The sequence below is a fragment of the Myodes glareolus genome, chromosome 23 (assembly GCF_982192425.1).
Source record: "Myodes glareolus chromosome 23, mMyoGla1.1, whole genome shotgun sequence".
Classification (NCBI taxonomy): domain Eukaryota; kingdom Metazoa; phylum Chordata; class Mammalia; order Rodentia; family Cricetidae; genus Myodes; species Myodes glareolus.
Window position 1 is genome coordinate 29,203,143 of NC_142048.1, and position 13,667 is coordinate 29,216,809.

The window sequence follows — 13,667 nt, forward strand, 5'->3', positions numbered from 1 at the left end:
GAAAACATTTGAAAACTTCTATGGTGCAGGGTTTTATTTTTTTAAGGCATCACACCAGAAGGAGTAATGTTTTCTTACCTTTAAGGATCAGTGTGAGCCACTACAGGATTGACAGAACTCCATGGGCTATTGATCCATCCCGAAGATGGTGAAGGCAGAACTGGGACTGAGTGTTTTCTTCCTGCAGCATCACAGCAGCCAGCTTAGCCCCTGGCCTCCGTGAGTCTCATCTTCCCTTTGATGTTCGGAGATGGACTTTCGGCAGACTGTGAGGCTGCCGTGTTGGCTCTGCCCTCCCTGTGCTCTCCCTGTAATCAGCAGAATGACAGGCCTCCATTTGTATCCTCTGTGTACCCTTGCCCTCTGTCCCTGCCAGGAGTCCGTATGGAAAATGGCCTCAGATCCCTGCAGCCAAGTTCACGAAGAGCCTTTTCCTCTTCATCAAAGTATTCAGTGTGCCGTGGCTGAACTGGAAATTAACTAACCAATCGAGAGGAAAACCATCTTTGTCCCCACGATTTTCAGTCTGTGACAGTTATAGAACAGGTGGTTGATACTGCCTCGGTTTACATTGACAAAAGGCAGAGAGAGAGAGAGAGCTGCCTGTGGGTTTGAGAAGAATCTGTCTGTTCGGGAAACCTGTCCTAGACCAGCTTGTTCAGAAGCTAGATTTGCAAGTTTGGGAGCAGCCTGAGCTACCCTTTTCCAAAACACCAGAAACAAGGTCAGTGAGATGGCTCATTGCTAATGGCATGTAGTTGCCAAGCCTGATGTCTGATCCCAGGATCTACATGGTAGAAAGAAATAACTAGTTCCAACAAGTTGTCCTCTGACCTTTGTATACACAGTACAAAGTGGCACACAGGCACACATGGTACACACACACACATACACACACACACACACACACACAGGCTTACACAGCACATACCCACCTACCCACACACCTACATACAGAACCATAGAGCTCTGGCAGTCAATGACAGAAACACTAGCATTTGCCTTCTTGGAGACCAACATCATGTAAGGAAACACTTGGCAGAATCTCCATTGCATTTGCTCATCTCTCAATTGGTCCACCCTGTTGGACAGGGTTCCACAGGGTTCCTACCTCAATGGAAGGAGATTGCTGTATGGTTTCTTAATCTGGTCCAAAAGAGATCTCTGGACATCCATGGGGAGGGGCCCGTCTGCATGTTTGCAAAGACACAGGAGTCAGGCAAGTTGAGGATACGGTATAGGGAACCTTGAACTTGGGAAATTTACCACTGTTCATTCGGGAAAATGTGCAGGGTTTGCTGCTATTATCCATTGCCTTGATCACTGAAAGAGAGTGCTGGGGACTAGAACACCAGAGATAATTCAGGAGTTTTACTTTTGATTCCCAACCTATCTACCTAATGATTGACAACCACTTTGCAGGTGCTTATGTTGAGCAGCCTCTGCTAAGTGGATCACATAGATTGTCTCATGTAACCTGCCAAAATACAGTCATGAGATGGATTTCTTACCCCTCAATGTTTACAAATAGGAAACATGAAGCGAGAATTTAACTGTTTTGTTTGTCCACAGGGAAACCTGTTGACTAGAAGATGATCATGCTAAGCAAAGGTATCCAGAAACAGAAAGATGACTCTGAGGAGGTTTATTTACATGTGGAGCTGGACTGGGGTGCACAGAAAGACATGTCAGGAGCAGGTGCACTCCCAGGGAAGAGGAAGGCGGTCAGGAAAAGGGCTGCTAAGGGTACACGGGGGAGCAAGAACGATAAAAGTACATTTACGCATGTGTGAAAATGTCACGAGGAAATTCAGCATGTCATACAATTAATATGTGCCAAAGTAACAAGTCAACAACAAAAGCCCCACGTTGCTGCCACTATCGTGTAGGGTTTCCTCTCCAGCGAGGAGAGGGTTCCCATGAGAGCATATGGAGCATATGGAGATCTTTGCTTTTTCATTAACACTATCCAGTGGTTTAATTTAGTCTGGTCCCACCTAGTGGAAAAGGTGATTCCCTGCCCCTATTCTTTTCTTCCCAGCCTGGAGGTCTTGTGCACAGTGAGTCCCAGTTTCACTGTGCCAGCCAAAGTGTTTGTAATCTTGTTTTTGCAAAACCAAATGGGGGACTTGTCAGGAAATCTCAGCTCTTAGAATGAATTGCACAAAGCTGAACTCTGAGACAACTACCCATAATCCAGTACTTGGGAGGCTGAGGCAGAAAATTTGTAGCTTTGGGACCAATTTAAGCTACCTGTTCCCAGAAACAAGGCCACCAGTTTGGCTCATTGCTGAAGGCACTTGCTGCTCTACCTGATGACTTGGGTTTGATCTCAGGTGCTACATGGTAGAAAGAAAGAACAAACTCCAGCAAATTATGTACACAGCAGCACACATCGCGCGCGCGCGCGCTCACACACACACACACACACACACATTTACACAAAGAGTAAATGAATATAATAATAAAACATTGAAAACAAAAACAAAAAAGAAATATGATTACATAAATAATTTATGGTTCCTCTAAATATGTGCAGTGGTTAAAAAAAACTAATTTAGTGTAACTTATATGATACTATGATTGATCTTAGCTAAAATTTTATTCCCAGTTCAGTAATAATAATCCAATTTTAAACAAACACAAGAAGTTTGAACTGCTGGCCATATTTCCTACCATAGCCCAGTGGCTTAAAGTCACACTGTGCATCATCCTCAGCTACTGGATTTGATCACATGACTAGGTTCTCAGTAATGGCTGGTGAGCGTAAGTAATAGCTGTAACTGCTCCATCACTACTCCATCACAGCTCCATCACTGGTCCAAAAGGGCACAGCTCTTTTTCCAGCACTCTATCCCCAGTCCTCCCTCCTGAAGTCTCAACCTTGGATATGACATGTACTGAGAGGGTGCACAAGGGAGGTGCCCTAAGGGAGCCATTTTCCCATGTATATCTTTGGACCATAAGATACTATACTAGTTTGCTTTCTATTGCTGCAATAAAAAGCATTAACAAAAGCAACCTTGGGAGAAAGGGGTTTATTTGGCGTATACCTCTGTGTCACACAATCTGTCACTGAGAGAAGCCAGGGCAGGAACTCAAGCAGGAACCTGGAGGCAGGAACCGAAGCGGAGACTATGGAGGAGTGTTGCTTACTGGCTTTCTCCTGTGGTTTGCTTTACCTTGCTTTCTTATACTCCATAGGACCACCAGCTCAGGGTTGGTAACTTAGAGAAGGGTTTACTGGGGGCTTGTTTGCAGTTTCAGAGGGTTAATTTATGACTATCGTGGAAGGGGACAGGGCAGCAGACAGTAAAGCAAGGCACTAGGGCAGTAGCTGAGAGCTGGTATGGAGAGGTGGGAGGTGGAGGAGGATGGGTTTGGAGTGGACTTTTGAAACTTCAAACCCCACTTCTAGTCACACCTTCTCCCACAAGGCCACACCTTCTAATCCTTTCCAAATGGTTCCACCAACTGCAGAACAAGCATTCAAATATATGAGCCTATGAGGGACATTCTCATTCAAAACATGACAATGACCTTTTGTCAGTATATAGAAAGTGATGAGACACACAGAACATGGTCAGGGAAAGTATTACGATTGGGAAAGGAGCATGGTGCAAGTAGGCTAAGAATGGAGAATTTATTAAATTTTTATTTTTAAATGTCATCTCATTTCCTCTTAAAAAAATGCAATGAACAGACACACTGTAGTTATTCACACTGAGTAGGGGCAGATGTTGACTTGAAAATGAATACAGTAAACCTGTTACTTCAAGAAAAATAACTGACAGTGTTTGTTACCAGAAATAAAATTCAATTCAAGCAAACACACGCATACAGAACTTAGAAGCGGAAGCCTCATATCTACCAGAATAAGCCTGGCATTGTCCCAATAACTGAAGACTTTTTTGATGACAGGGTACAGGTATTGATGAATCTTTAAACTATCCTGTAATATGCTTTTTAAAATTCCAAAAAGTATACACAACTTAGTAAATCAACTTCCAAATGATGAATATATGATGCTTATGCAGAAAAGACATATTTAAATTGCAACCGGAGCCAGTGAATTTCCATGTGACAGAATATGAAAAGTTCAATGATATTGTCACAGGTTCTACACTGTGATAACCTTTAAAAATTTACCATGTTCAATTGCTTTCTGGATGGGACTTAATGCCTGCTCCACAGGAGGAAACCCATGCCTGGTACTATAAATCTGGACAAGGGCGCGTGGTTGGGGAGCTTGAATGTTCCGAGCAGGGAGGAGGTGAATCTATTGTAGCATTCTGTCAAAAGGACACAGGATCAAACTGCCTTCTAAATTACATCTCTCCACAACCTGGCTTAGTGCAGCCCTCAGACTTCATCAGAGAAGTTCCTTGGTGCAGCGGAATGGCTTATGCAGAAACTTACAGCCGGTCAAGTGTAGGGAACACAGTGTCAGTGGAGTGCTCAGCCACAAATGAGCTCTTTTGTTGCTATTTCTCCAAGGCTCAAGGTCCCTTGTGGAAGAGGAGGCATAAAGATGGGGTCGGTGAGGGCAAGAGCTGCTGCTCTCCTGGACTCACAGCAGGCATGGTCACCTGCACAAGATATGCTCAAGAACAAAACAGTCAGTAGGATAGTGTGGAGAGAAAAGGGATTATCCCCCATAGCTAAACGAGGAGCGATAAACAACTGAGGGCCATTCAGAGAGGGTTTTAGTTAGGGTTTTTGTTGCTGTGATAAAAACACCGTGAGCAAAAGCAACTTGAGGAGGAAGGGTCTGTTTCAGCTTACAGTTTCACGTCACAGTCCTTCCTTGAAGGAAGTCAGGGCAGGAACACGCCAGGCGGAAACTGAAGCAGAGGCCATAGAGGAGTACTGATTATATTGGCTTGCTCTCCATGGCTTGCTGAGTCTGCTTTCTAATACCACCCGGGATCAGGGTGGGATGGTGGCGGTGGGGTGGCTCCATGCCTAGTGGGCTAGACGATCCCATTTCAACTGTTAATCAAGATAATTCCCCACAGACTTACCTACAGGCAATCTGATGGAGATGTTTTCTCAGATGATCCTGGGTTGCAACAAGCTGCCCCAAAATGTAACCGGAATAGACTGTAAGTTAACTATAAGGATTTAGGGCCTCGTAGGTTGGTCACTCTTTAGGGAATGGCCACACACCCAGGAATATATGGGTAACATAAATTGAATTAAATGAGTTATTGAAAAAAAAAGACATGGGGGGAGGGGAGAGAGGGGAGACTGTGGTTGGGATGTAATATATGAGAGAATTGAAAAAAAAAGACAAAAATTAGAAGGTGGAGAATGTGGGGATGAATCTGAGAGGAGATAGGGTCAATATGATCAAAACACATCATATGAAATTCTCAAAGAATCAATAAAAGTATTTTAAAATTTTCCCATGATCAAGCTTTGATGAAAAATTAAATAAGCTGCTCATACTATCTCGAAAGCCTTTAAAACACTTAAAAATATGTAATAACGTCGAGATATATTTTCCTCATTACTTTAAATGAAGTAACTCATGAGGGCCAACGGAAGGCGCAAATAGATGTGAGAGTATAGATATCATCTATGGATCTGTGTATTGAAGAAATTTACAGAATGCAAAGCAACGTCGCCCTTCTCATTAAATTTTAGTTTCTGTTTTGTGGAAATGGAGTTATATTTCCATGAATATCTGCTCTAAAATTTCTGTTAACATGAATGGCTTTTACTAATATTTGTGGTAGAAATAACGACATCTCAAATATGTCCACATCTGAATTGCTGGAATCTGTAACTTCTTCTTAGGACACTGGAGTTTCACAGGAGAGAGTAGGTTAAGGATGTTGAGAAAGACGATAACCCAGGTTGCTGGGGAAGGCACAATGTTAGGACCTGTATGCTTCAGGAGGGAGATGGTTGTGCCAGAAGAAGGGGAGGGAGCCCAGTAAAGGGTTAAAAAAGTATGACATTTAATATTGGTGGTTGACTTGACAGGATCTGGAGTCACCTAGGAAACAAACCTCTGAGTATGTCTGTGAGAAACTGTCTGAATGGGAGAACTGAGAAGAAAAATCTGTACTGACTGTAGGTGGTATCAGTCTATGCGTTGGAGATCTGGACTGAAGGGGAAAAAGTCAACAGAGGTGGATGCTGTATGTGTTGTAGGGAGGGCGGCCTCTTGTCCCAGCTGCCCGGCTAGCTTACACCCAAAATAACCACACAGAAACTGCATTAATCAAAACACTGCTTGGCCATTAGCTCTAGCCTCCTATTGGCTAATTCTTACATCTTGATTTAATCCATTTCTATTAATCTGTGTTCACCACAATTTCATGGCTTACTGGGAAAGATTTAGCATGTCTGACCTGGCTCTCTCTGACTCTGCTTCCTTTCTTCCAGAATTCAGTTCTGTCTTCTCTGCCTACCTGACTTCTGCCCTATCAGGCCAACCAGTTTCTTTATTGATTAACCAATGAAAGCAACACATAAACAGACAGAAGGACCTCCTACACCATGTGTGACCAGCTGGCTTACACTCATGCTGCTGTACTGCTGTTCTGCCACACGGCCGTGACTTCTCTGCCGTAGTAAGCTGTACCCTTGAGCTCCAGTAAACCCTTTCATGCTCTCTCTACCACAATGAGAAAAGTAACCAAGGCAGAAGATGAATGATGAGCTGCACAGGTGCATGACGGGGGTCAGAGTTCACGTCCTGTGCATGGCCTGTGGAAGCTGGAGAAGCAAGCTAATGGCTCTTCTTGCAGCCTCCAGGAGGAATGGAGTCCTGATACTGACGGGAGGTTAGACTTCCCGTTTCCAGAGACGAAACAAATAGTGTGGTACTGTTTGGAGACTTTAAAGTTGAGTTGGTTTGTTACATCAAAAATGAGAAGCTAATGTGTTGTTTTTATAAAAAGAACCAAATAAACGTTTTAAACATTCTGTTTTCGTTTCAAATGTGATACAGATACTTATGCAATATGCAAAAGCAGGAGCTTTTTGCAACCCTCTGTAAAATTTCCAAGTATGAAAATCTGAGACCACAAAGCTAGAGGGTTCCTTCCCTCTGGGGTGAGAGAATCGCAAGCTTTGAGTATGCTTCTTTTCCAAAGGTTCATGTTTTAAAAATGCGGCTCCCAGGAATGGCCTGTGTCCTGGTTTTACATTTTGCTGAGATAAAATATTCCTGTCCTAAAGCAGCTTAGAGGGGAGAAGGCTTATTTTGGTTCCCAGTTTCAGATTACTTTCCATTATTGCAGAGATGTCAAGGTAGAAGGGACTATAAAGAACTGGTTATATAGTCACATCATAGTCACAGTCAGGAGTAGAGGAAAATAAGTGCATGTGTGCCTACTTGCTTTCCTAGCTCCTTTCTCTGCTCATCTACAGCCCCCAAACCCCTTCGTAGAGAATGCTGCTGCCCACAGTGGGCTGGATCTTCCCATACCCATTAGCGTAATTAAAATAGTCTCATGCAGATATTCCCGCACCCAACCTAGGGTAGACAATCCTTCATTCAATTCTCCTCCTAGGTCAGTCTAGGTTATGTCAAGCCGACAATGAAAGCTAACCATCACATTCTATATATGTTGGTAGCATTACAAAGAAGGGACCAGTAGAACACAGGTTATGGGAGCACACCCTCATAAGTGAATTCTTGCTGTCCTTCGGCAATGGATCACATCTTCTAGTTCCCTTAAGAACAGTTTATTCTGAAACAAGTCTACATGCATGCACATGACTGTAGCACAAGTTCTAATAGGTCTTAATAATAAAAGCCGAGTCAGACATGTGGGTAATGCTGAGAATTCAGAGAGACGAGGGAGCCAAACCACAGCCACCTTGCTTACTCCACGTGATCCCTCTGAGAGGAGTTCCCTTTCAGCTTGTTCACCAGGTTGAGATGTTAATGTGGCATACAGTTTATGAAGTTGTATGCACGGAGTGCACCATGCATGAAAACGTCCAAATAATGCAAATGACCCCCAAAGTATTTACAATATGACATAAACCCCATATTTGTTCTTTTATAGCACTTGCCCTTTGAGTTTCTAAACTTTCTCCCTGTTCCCATGTGCTTAAGTATCTTTTGCAAACAAACAAACAAACAAACAAAAAGTTCCCCCAGCTTCTATCCACACTCCTTCACTTAATTCTCTGTTCTGAATCAAGAGAACTTGAACAATTCTAAATGTACCCACCAAACCTGATACCCAGAGAGTCCAGCATAAGCCCCTAAACAAACCCACTCATTTTGATGTCTTGTCAGCCTGACCACCTATCTGTCTTCAGTCAGGGAGCTACGATATCTCTCCCATTGTAGGGTATCTCTATTGTAGCAGTGTGGTCTGAACATAACACAGTTAACTAATCCCACCCTTAGGTTCCCTTATAATTAGAAAACCACATTTCAAAATAAAAATTTAGTTGACTTGATGGAAATTTAAAATCTGATCTGATTTTCTTTTGTTGAAAAGGGCCAAAATGAATTAATGATACTTGTAGGAGGGTGTGCCATGTGTGTTTTTTCCCATTAAATACCATTTCTTACTAATACTGAAATATATTTTTTCTGCCTTGATGGAAAAAGACTTTAATATAATTTTCCTAACCCTTAGAGTAACAGATTTTTTCCCCAGTGATTATTGGTGTGATCTTTTATTGCTACCATTTCCGTTGCTTCTTTCTACTCTGTGATCCAATTAGCAAATTGAAATCTTTTTAAAACCTTAAAATAATAATGACCATGATGTTGTCACCTTTTATCATATCTTGACAAGGCAGGTTGGAAAGACACTATTTCCACGAGGTCAGTGAAAATGTCAGCTAGGAATTTACAAGGTATTATCCGGATACTTGTCTCAAATGCAGTAGCTCTCCTCACAGGCCCAGAACAGTGATTTTATGAAGGTTACTAAAAGAACACTTTTATTGGTTACATACAACTAGTTATTTTTAGAACATTTTGTAGTTTTTTTAACTGGTTATGACTTAGGGATAACTGGTTTTCCAAATACCCAATAATTGGTCTAAATAGCTTCTGAAATGTACAGTCTTAGCCTTATCAAAATACAAGACAAGGAAATCAGTGAAAGATCACTAAAACTACAGTTGAAACACAATAGCCAGTAGTGCCACCATAACCCTAGTGGGCTATTTATTTAAGAAAAGACTTGAATTCAAAGAACAAGAAGCAAACAACACGAAGCCCGGGAAAGCTACATCAATAGAGCAAAAAAATCAGCCAGAGGAACTTGCGCAGTTAGAAAGACCACCAAGTGTGTGTATAGAATAGGATGCAGTGAGAAGAGACAAGATGTCACATCACAGGATGTCTCCTCGGTGAGAAATAGCTATGAAACTCAAAACAATGTTTGAAAGGACTTGCTTGGGTTCACATGGCACATGACATTGTGATTATTTTCTTCTGACAGACATAAGTTATATAAATAGGACATCAAAAGGCGCATGTAGCTTTGATCTTATTTCTAATTAATTGCACCCGGGTAAGATTCAGAGCACACAAGCGAGGCATAGTAAGCGTTACTTATGTAAATAATTAATAAGCCTCTATGAGCTATCGGGCTTTTATCTGCTCTTCCATAGAGGGGATGTTATCTACAGTTCAGCAATGAGAAGCTGGCTTGTCACAGGGTTCTCCTCTCACGGCTGGCTCGTTTCTTGGAGGGAGTTCCTCAAGAGAAAAGCCACTTCTGAAATCTAATCTTGGGAGTGTGTGTCCTAGACACAAGCTGCAATTAAGAGTTTCTTTTTAAAGACACTAGGGCAAAGATTTTTTTGCTTGTCTGCCACCCACGTTTGCTCTTCTTTTCTTCCTTCCGGGTGGAGTTGTGGCTGAGATGGGATGTGACTATCCCTCCAAGCCCTCGCCTAGGGAATGTGTCCACAGGACGCGTCAAAGGAATGTGAACGGAAGGGAGGGGTTTATTTTCATCAGATTTCCTTCTAAAGGAACATTTTTTTTTTTTGAAGCCAGTGGTTTTGAAGCCACCAGTGATGCCACATGTTAGAGATATCTTGCCACACTGGTCCTTAATGAGTTTATAGAGGGAGAATTATGTCCTGATACTCACCTTGGACAGTAATCTAAAGGAGAAATGCATTCCTTTCTTCTTTACTCTTTGCTGCTTTGCTGTGGCCGTCTAGCTGGCTTATGCATTGGTAAAGAAACGGAATGGCATCAGTAAGTCGTTTAAAGTTTCACTTTAGGATATGTCAATCTAACTGGGCTCATGTGAAGTAGGTAAATTTATCTAGAAACCAGATCTTGGTGAAATCCGCCCCTTTCTGTACTAAGTGTAATATGGTGCTGAGGAGAAGAATGCCTCTCCCCCTCCCTATAAAACACAATCAAATTATTTCCAACTCAGAGTTTCTATCTGAATATATCCTTTCTGTCCTTTTTATCCAAGATCCTTTTGTTCCACTGCTGTGTAAGGTTTTCTGAGGAGACATGAAGAAGCATCAGTTCTTCCCAAACAGAGCGCACTGGCTGAACGACGTAGTGATTTTCATTCAAGTCCTGCTTGCTGAACTAGCAGTGTCTGTATTGTGCTTAGCTCCAGGAGCAAGGTCAAGGGATGACTTACAGGAACTTTCTGCCCCACAGAAAGTTCTAACCTAACACGGGTTGGGCAACTCAGCCAAGCTACGCTGGCTGCTGAGCCCCGCCCTCGGCTGTCTTCCATGATTTATGAACTCTAGCAGCTCCCTGGACCATGTCCAGCTGGGATGCAGGAGGAAGCGACAGGAGGACTTTCCAGTGAGGGTGGGGTGACCCTCTCTTCCTTCTACAAGGAAATGTTATCAGCTCCATTATGTTATCATGGACCCAGCTGCATCATGGTCTCACTTAGTCACTTCTGTAACTGTGGGGTCATCGTGTTCCGCAGCTCACCCCCGGTCTCTACTCCTTGGTAGTGATGTCCTGTCAGGCCTGAATAAACGGCTTTACGACAGCACGTGACTTTCAGGAAATGACGGTATTGGTATTTAGTCCTTCTCTCTTGATTTAATAGTCTCCTCCTCTCTTTTTTACCCCCTCTCGTTTGCTCGGAGGTATCCCCCATCTCTCCTAGAAATGAAGCGTCCTCCATGTTGAAATTCCACTTTTTTCCCCTCAACTCTCTTCATTGTCCTCTTTCGTCACACTTTAACTGCTTCCAAACCCTTGAAAGATTATTAAAACCTCCCTGCTCTAGTTTCACCCAATTTGTTGGCCAACCACATGCCTTTCTTATTTACAAATGGCGAGTCCATTTGCATCTTTATTAAATTCAGTCTTTCGGAAGAATTTTACAACACCTGTTACCAGGATCTCTCTGTGGCCTCCCTGCAGCTTCCTAGTCTTGTCGCTGTCTGTCAAATGAGTTCAGAGGAGACAAGGAGTGTCATGTAGAAGACAAGCGGTGCTTATTACAGAACGGCATGAGGCCCCCCAAAGGGGAGAGTGGGTGAAGATCAAAGGAGCCACCGTGAAGGAGCCACACTCTTCGGGTGACAGTGGACGACAGCCAGAGGCCACGGTGAAGGTCTATATGTCTAGGGGAGCTTTATACTGTTTCTTAAAGTTTCTGGAGAAGCCAGCTTTCTTCAAGGGTCTTTCCCTGTGAAGGTAATTGACAGGCCCATGTAAATGAAACCTCGGGGGGGGGGGGGAGAGAACAATAGAAGGTTCTTGTTCTCCACCAGAAAGTCCTCTGCTGGACACTAATCTTATAATCTTCCTTCGCAGTTTACAGAGTCATGTCTCCTAGGACAAGCGACCTGACTCTTGAGAGGCCGTGCTTTGACTAGTAATGAGAGTCCTGCTTTGACCAGTTTCAGGTCCTGGTTTCACAAGTTCGTAATGATGAGGGAAGTGACCACGTTCAGTGACATTCGACCTGTTAGTGTCTGACTGACTGGCTACCTCAAACACCGAAGGCTGTATCTCTGTCCCTTATCTCCACTGACTCTTATATTAGTATGGATTCTCTATGGGACATTTGCATACACACACACACACACACACACACAAATGCAGATATGCAACACACATACATATTAAATTATATGTACACTTAAAGTTGGTAACATAAAAAAGTTATCGTATTATTACCAAATATTATTTATTATAATCTATTATTGGCATCTTCTTTATATAAATATGTTATAAGCATCTTAGAAACAAGAATAATTTGTTTCTTTTTTCTTTTACCTCTTTGCTTTAATAATTATGAGATGGAACCCATACACTAGATATGTGTTTTGTGTCCCAACACCAACAAAACCAAACAGAATCAGTACTTTAAGCAAGCATTAAGACCAGCATTCAGATGGTTAGCTCACACAATACTACATGCCTGAGTGTGATGAAACTCTTTTGGATTTGATTTGATAGCTTATGCAGCTATTTTACTATTCAAAATGATTGCATATTTCCACTTGTGCAAAGTAGAAAAGAAGGACATAGGTGTTCTGTCTCAGCTTAAAGTGCCCGCCATACTCGATATAGAGAAGTGATTTTCCTCATCTTTGAAAGAGCCCAGAGATTAAACGCAGGCGGAAAGACCCCAGCAAGAACGTGCAGTTCCATGGAGCATTTGGCGGATGACATGCATTATTTTCAAGAGCGTTTGTGCGAGCGAAATCATCAGGCAAGCATTTGTTGATATCGCACGGTGATTTGTAGAAATCAAAGCAAGAACAGTTCTATGCAGATGATGAATTCTTCTGGAAGTTGATGGGAATGAGGAAACTGTTAAAGAGGCATAGAAGACAATCATTTGCACAAGGCAAATTTGCATATAAAAATTTTGTCGCTTTTCGTCAAGATGGCGCCTAAAGCGAAGAAGGAAGCTCCTGCCCCTCCCAAAGCCGAAGCTAAAGCGAAGGCCTTGAAAGCCAAGAAGGCAGTGCTGAAAGGCGTCCACAGCCACAAAAAGAAGAAGATCTGCACATCGCCCACTTTTCGGCGGCCCAAGACTCTGCGGCTATGAAGGCAGCCTAAATACCCCCGAAAGAGCGCGCCCAGGAGGAACAAGCTTGACCACTATGCCATCATCAAACTCCCCCTGACCACCGAGTCAGCCATGAAGAAGACAGAAGACAACAACACACTGGTGTTCATTGTGGACGTCAAGGCCAACAAGCACCAGATCAAATAGGCTGTGAAGAAACTCTACGACATTGATGTGGCCAAAGTCAACACCCTCATAAGGCCCGATGGAGAGAAGAAGGCATATGTTCGGTTGGCTCCTGATTATGATGCTCTGGATGTTGCCAACAAAATTGGAATCATCTAAACTGAGCCCAGCCAGCTAATTCTAAATATACACTTTTTCACCATAAATAATAAAAAAAAATTGCCTTTAGCATTCTCTTGGTATGAATAAGAACTACAAACCTAAAGTAAACAGGGTGCTCTGATCTCTGCTGAGGGGCTTAAGAATTAAATGCCAGAGCCATCCTGTCAAAGACTGAGGGCTTTATCTATAATTATTTTTACTAACAGGTTTACTTCACACAAAAATAGAGAGATTCCTATCTCCCACAACTAAAGAATGATGTATTATTGGTCAGAATGAGCAGATATTGCAAAAATAAACTTATAATTTTATTTATTGACTTTAAGAAAAATAAAATGAAATTTATTTAACCTTTGAAAC

At 42.5% G+C, this 13,667-nt stretch overlaps 1 pseudogene; it reads left to right on the top strand.

The window, feature by feature from the left end:
* The first annotated feature begins 12,819 nt into the window (after positions 1-12,819).
* LOC125413974 (large ribosomal subunit protein uL23 pseudogene) lies at positions 12,820-13,350 on the top strand (annotated as a pseudogene).
* The last annotated feature ends 317 nt before the right edge of the window (positions 13,351-13,667 follow it).